Source organism: Ursus arctos, unplaced genomic scaffold (genome assembly GCF_023065955.2).
Source record: "Ursus arctos isolate Adak ecotype North America unplaced genomic scaffold, UrsArc2.0 scaffold_36, whole genome shotgun sequence".
Classification (NCBI taxonomy): Eukaryota; Metazoa; Chordata; class Mammalia; order Carnivora; family Ursidae; genus Ursus; species Ursus arctos.
In genome coordinates this window covers 18171341-18177693 of record NW_026623050.1, presented here as the reverse complement: position 1 = coordinate 18177693, position 6353 = coordinate 18171341, and the positions used below count along the sequence as shown (strand labels likewise).

The window sequence follows — 6353 nt, the reverse complement described above, 5'->3', positions numbered from 1 at the left end:
GCAGTCTCCCAAAGCTAGAAAAGGGAAGGAAATGGATTGTCCCCTAGAGCCTGCCAGGACACCTTGATTCTGGCCCAGGGAAACCCATTTCAGAATTCTGACCTCCAAAACTGTAAGATAATAAATATCTGTTGTTTTAAATTTGTGACATCACCGATAAGAAACTAACGAACCATTCAAGAGGTCTATGTCTCAAGGGAAGAGCTTCTGTGGGCTTTGGGGTGGGCTTTTGTGACTGCCTTAGTGACTAGCATGTGGCAGAAGGAAGTCTGTGTGACTTCCAAAACTAAGTCATACAGGGTGAGTTAGTGCTTGCTTCAGCAGCACATGTACTAAAATTGGAATGATACAGAGAAGATTAGAATGGTCCCTGCACAAAGACAGCACACAAGTTCATGAAGTGTTCCACATTTTTATTGTTGGATCACTATATTGTATACCTGAAACTAATATTACACTGTATGTTAACTATACTGAAATTAAAATTAAAAAAAAAAATTTAAGGTGAGTTAGCTTCAGCCTGGCCTTTCTTTATGGACATTTACTTGTGGAGCCCGGAGCCGCCATGTAGGAAGCATGGCTACCCTGAAGCCACCATGCAGGAGTGACCATATTAGAGACTGGGACTGGGGCGCCTGGGCACCTCAGTCGTTCAGTGTCTTCCCTCGGCTCGGGTCATGATCCCGGGTCCTGGGATCGAACCCGGCATGGGGCTCCCTGCTCAGCGGGGAGTCTGCTTCTCCCTCTCCCACTCCCCCTGCTTGTGTTCCCTCTCTCGCTGTCTCTATCTCTGTCAAATAAATAAATTAAATCTTTAAAAAAGAGAGAGAGAGAGAGAGACAGAGACTGGAAGAAATGCCCAAGAAACCAGCATTCCGGTTTCTAGCTGTTTGGATCTTTCCAGCCCCGTTACCAAAAATGTGAGTAAGCAAACTTCAGATAATTAGTCCAAGCCACCTCCTGCACAATACCCTGTATAAGAACTACTTGGCTGAGCCAAGTCAACCCCAGAACCACGAAAATAATAATAAAATTATTCTTTTGTTTTATGCCATTAGGTTTTATGTTGGTTTTATGCATCAATGAGTATCCAATACATAAATGATAAAGAGAAATGCTCTAAATTAATATTAAGAGAAAAACAAGGAACACCTGGCTGGCTCAGTCGGTAGATCATACGACTCTTGATCTCAGGGTCATGAGTTTTGGCCCCATATTAGGCATAGAGCCTACTTAAAAAAAGTAAAATAAAAAGAGAGTCTATAGGCTACCATAAGAGTGTGTGTGTGTGTATACACAGAAAAAACTTGGAGTCCCCAAAATATGTTATAAAATGGTTATCTGGGGTGCCTGGGTGACTCAGTCTGTTAAGCGTCTGCCTTTGGCTCAGGTCATGATCCCAGGGTCTGGGGATACAGCCCCGTGTTGGGGTTCCCTGCTCAGCAGGGAGTCTGCTTCTCCCTCTGTCCACCCGGTCCCTGCTCATTCTCCCTTTCTAATAAATGAAATCTTTAAAAATAAAAAATTATTTAAAATTATATAAAATGGTTATCTGTGTGCTGAGTGAGGAAATTAGTATCTTCTTTATATTTTTATATTTATATAAAATATACATGCATTATATAAAATAGACATGCCTATAAAATAAATATTCATTCCTTTTGTAATCAGGGAAAATATTTTTAAGCCCTTTAGATCCTTTTACTTTCAAATATATAATGATTGCAGAAAGCCTATGAGTGTATCCTGTATAGGAACACATGCATTCACACATGTTTGTGCATACTGAAGATAAAGTAAAGAGAATAGGGGAAGGGGTCACTTGGTTAATTGGAGTGAGAACATGAACCTTTAAATCCTCCTTTTATTCCTCCCTTTCCTGCAGTAGAAATGGCAGCAAATACCTTATAATATGGGGTCAAATACCTAATCCTTTTAGCCACTCCCAACTCAACTGTAATTGACTGATACTACTGGGTTTGGATTCTTTTCTGTGACACAGATTAAAGATTATGTATAGCTTCTCTCAGAAGAAGGAAAGTAAACCACCTCTTTGAGAATCACCCCTTTCTTTGGGCATAGTACCTAAAATTCACTAGGATTTTGCTGTTCTCTGTCAGTACCTCTGAATAATGGGCACCTGGAAAAGAGTCAGGGGTGCAATAAGAGAGTTGAAAGGAGAGGGAGATCCCAGGACTTTATTGCATTCCCATTAAATTCCCATGATAATCCTGGAAGTAGAATTAACAATCTCCATTTTACAGATGAGAACATTTGGGCTCAGAAAGGTTCAGCAATTTACCCAAGTCAAAGAGCTAATAAGTGGCAGAGCTGAACTTCCAGTACAAAGTTTCTTACGGTAACGCTGCACTTGTCTTCTCTTTTCCTCAGTTTTACAGTTCCTACCTTCAGCACTGTAGTGTGAATTAAATACTTGAATCTACAAACCATAGCATATTATATGAAATAATGCCTACCACTTGAAAACATCACATTATTCAGTGTTAGCTGCCATTTCAATTGTATGAGTCAGAGTCACATCACAAAGCACAAGCAGGCCCTGGGGACCCACAATTGCTCTCCTTTCAAAAATCCTGCACTCAGCATCTCACCATTTTTGGGTGGAGCAGCAGCAACCTACCCAGCAGTGGTTGTTATTCCATGAAAACCAGAGCTGGACCTGGAGCCTGTGGAGTAGCAGCCCAGTGACCCATCTCAGACACACATTTCCCGTGCTCTTTTTCAAATTGCACAATAGCTCTCACACAGTCCAAGGGCTATCATTAAAAGTCAGCCGCTCTCCGAATGTGTCGATTCTGGTGGCACTGACAAGTGAGGGTAGGAGGCAGGGTTGCTTCTATAAAATAAATGAGGAGGGAAATGGTGTCGGGGTGGGATCTGCCTTCTGAATGCACTGAAAACTGAGGCCCCTGTCTTTTGGCATTTCCTAAAAGGCCTCTTGAGCTTTCCTTGGCAAGACTTGAGACTGAGGGTACTTTTAGCTGTTTAAGCCTTCCTCTTCTAACAGGGGTCAAAGGGCTGGAAAGATCTTCTCAAAAGGATAGAGAGGAATCATTAAAAGGGAGGAGAAGGAAAGTGACAGAAGGTCAGCCTTTTTTTTCCTAATGGGTGGGTCCCTGAGGGTTGGGTTCAGTGTCCGTGTGCTGCACACAGGCACCTAGCTTCCAGAAACCCACAGCAATTCGATTCACACCTCCCTAAGCAGGAGACCAGAGGAAGCTCAAAGGAGCAGCCTGGGGAAGGTATAGAGATGAAAACAAACACAAGAGAAATCTAGCTGTGATAAGCAAATTTCATTGATTAAATTAACTTAAAACAACGACTGTTTCAATAAGCCAGAGAAAAATAAATACTTGAAATCTTTACGTGTTTTGAGTCTGCCAAAGAATTTATGTTTTTCAAATATAAATTTACCCTAAAAATGTTGCTTATTGTATTGCATGAAGCTTTATATAAGGACTAGTTTGGGATTAAAATTCACCTTTACATATAACACAAGCACACATATGGTGAAGGTGTTCACTGATTTTTAGTCAACAAGCAATAAACTACATTTGCACCCACACACCTATTCCTAACACCCCATCTGGTAACATTTCCACGTTTCAAGCAAAGAAATCAATAGCAATAATCCGTGAGGGACTCATAGTGTGTATATTTTTTTATCACACTGCCATTTGAAGAAAAATTTTCCCAACCTACTTAGAGCAAAAGATTGTTCTTTTTGTACAATCACATGGAAAACTCAACATTATTATTGGAGGGAGAGAGGTTAGAAGGGAAAGGGAAATAAGTCAATTAAAAGAAATGTGAGAAAATCTAAATATGTTTGACAATATAGCTTTTATTTGAAAAACCCAAATAATAATCAATGACCAAGCTGAAAAATCCCCAATCAACCTGAAAAATTCAAAATTACATTATGGCTCAGTTTCTAAGGAAAGGACAGCTAAAATGCATGTTGATGTAACTTCTCAGAGAGGAAAGCCATCCTGCTTTCAAATTGCAGTGCAGGGAGAAGACACCATGCCTGAACCCTGAAATTTAGAACTATGCCATTGCTGATTTTCTGTGCAAGAAGGAAATATGATTCTTTGTTACTGCTCTTATTTATTGCAGACCTTGTCTGGAATCTGGTATTGAAGCCATGCTTGATGAGTTGCCGCCTTGAACTTTCCCACTGATCAATGCTGGTGCTGCTGCTGCTGCATGAAAGAATAGCTTTCCTGAGGAGCCACTATCACATGGGAAACCTAGCAAGCTTTTTTTTTTTTTTAATGGCCCAGAGTCTTGTATGCTTAAGCTTCGGAACATGCCCCACTGAAAAAAAAAAAAAAAAAAAAAGCAAAATGGCAAATGGTGACTGACCATTTGAAAATTGGAATGTTACAACAGCAAGAGGTAAGGTCAAAAGCAGAAATCCTCCTTTCTGTAAAATGATCAGATACCAGGGGATGAAAATGTGCAGGAAAAAGGAAGGCTAATATGAAGCAAGAGGACAGGAATCATATTTCTTCTCAGCAGGGTGACAAATAAAAAGTTGCCTTTATTTTTCTGTGCAAATAAACTTTACTTTAGGAATTGCAGCAGTTGTTGGTCTCCCATAAAATAGGCTTTATCTGCTGTGGTGACACCTAAGGCAGGGAGGAGTTCGTGGCAGGGTAATTGCCATCTTTTCCATTATTTTTGTCAATATTTTTGTTATTTTCTGGTGAGATTGCAGGAGAAGTCTAGACAAATGCTATTAAGAATGAGGGCCAAGAGAAAGGTTTAATCCAATTCTTCGGCAGTTCGTGTGGAAAGTATGTGTCACTGGAGTAGTCTGGGACAGAGTCTTCAAACACATGTAAGTCAGTGTCTGTGTAAAAACCCCAGCCTGTCCACAAGTTCTACACTTTAGGGGCTTCCCTGAATGGGATACCCATGGTGAAAGCATCCACTGGAAAGAAAGCTACTTTTGAGGAAAAAGTACGGCAAGTCAACAGTAGCTGCTGGAAACTAACGATTTCTGAAGAATGCCAGCCAACAACAAAAAGCCATGAGAAATTGAGACAACCCATGAACCTTCATCTAGTTTATGAAATGAAACAAGAATGAGATCTGAGCTAAGTTTAAGTAAGTTCAACCCAGCTACCTTTACCCACTGACCACATTTCTGGCCTTTTAACAGGCAATAAGTATTTTAAATAATTACCAATTCTACTGTGAGTCAATTACATGCTGATTTTAATCTCTTCTGCACCATCCAGACATTCCTAACACTTTCTATTCCCTATGGTCCTTATCTGTGAACATGCCACAACTTCCAATATAGAGTTTTAGCTGCTCAGTCTAGGTCTTTCCTTCCCGTACCTTCTGTGGTTCCCAGCTCTGTACTTCATGTATAGTAGACCCACAAGTGTTTGTTGACTGAGTGGTGGACTAAATGAATATATGAGGGTCTTATTCCTATGTGTTGCCATCAAAAACTCTGTACTTCATGTATAGTAGACCCACAAGTGTTTGTTGACTGAGTGGTGGACTAAATGAATATATGAGGGTCTTATTCCTATGTGTTGCCATCAAAAACAAAACAAAACAAAAAACCACACTAAAAACACCACCTGCCCTGCCCCCACACTCTCCTGTGGATGCGCCTCCTCCAATAAGCTCTTAGCTGGCACCCATCCAAAGTAGTACCACAGTCTGGGAATGTGCAAGCAGCCCTGACAGGGGCCAGCACCACTCCAAAGTGACTCCAGTCCTGCGAAGAAGGGAAGATAACTACACACACCAGTCTAAATACGGCGCCAGCAGAGAGCTAGGGGAAGACATCGGGTGTGACTGCAGGCCCCACCCACCAATGAAAGCTTCTCAGGGGACAACACAGGAAGCATGCCCAACAATTTGGTGTTCTGCATCTCTGGTAAACACCTGGTCTGACTCAACTCAAGCCCAAGGAAGCTGCAAACAGGCCAACTAACAACACAGGAACCAAACCCTGTCCATAGCAGACAAAGAGAGCATTACAGATGACTGGACTGAAGGCTAACATGGCTCAGCCACAACAATAGGGCATACAAAACACACACAACACTCATAGGAGACACCCCTGAAGTGCCAGGTTCTGGTGAACAGGGAACATTGCACTGCACGGCACTACAGGACCTCTTCTTCATAAGACCACGGCTCTCAAGAGCAGGAGATGTAGCTGGCTTTCCTAACACATAGAAACAGACACTGAGACACAAAATGAGAAAAATAAATATGTCCCAAATGAAAGAACAGGACAAAAAAATGCAGCAAGAGAGCTAAATGAAATGTAGATAAGTAATATGCCTGACAGATAATTT

At 41.3% G+C, this 6353-nt stretch overlaps 1 non-coding gene across 1 annotated transcript; it reads left to right on the top strand.

Moving 5' to 3' along the window:
* The first annotated feature begins 308 nt into the window (after positions 1-308).
* On the top strand, positions 309-415 carry LOC113269763 (U6 spliceosomal RNA). Its single transcript, XR_003321573.3, has one exon. It is a non-coding gene; the product is annotated as a U6 spliceosomal RNA (small nuclear RNA).
* Positions 416-6353: the final 5938 nt, after the last annotated feature.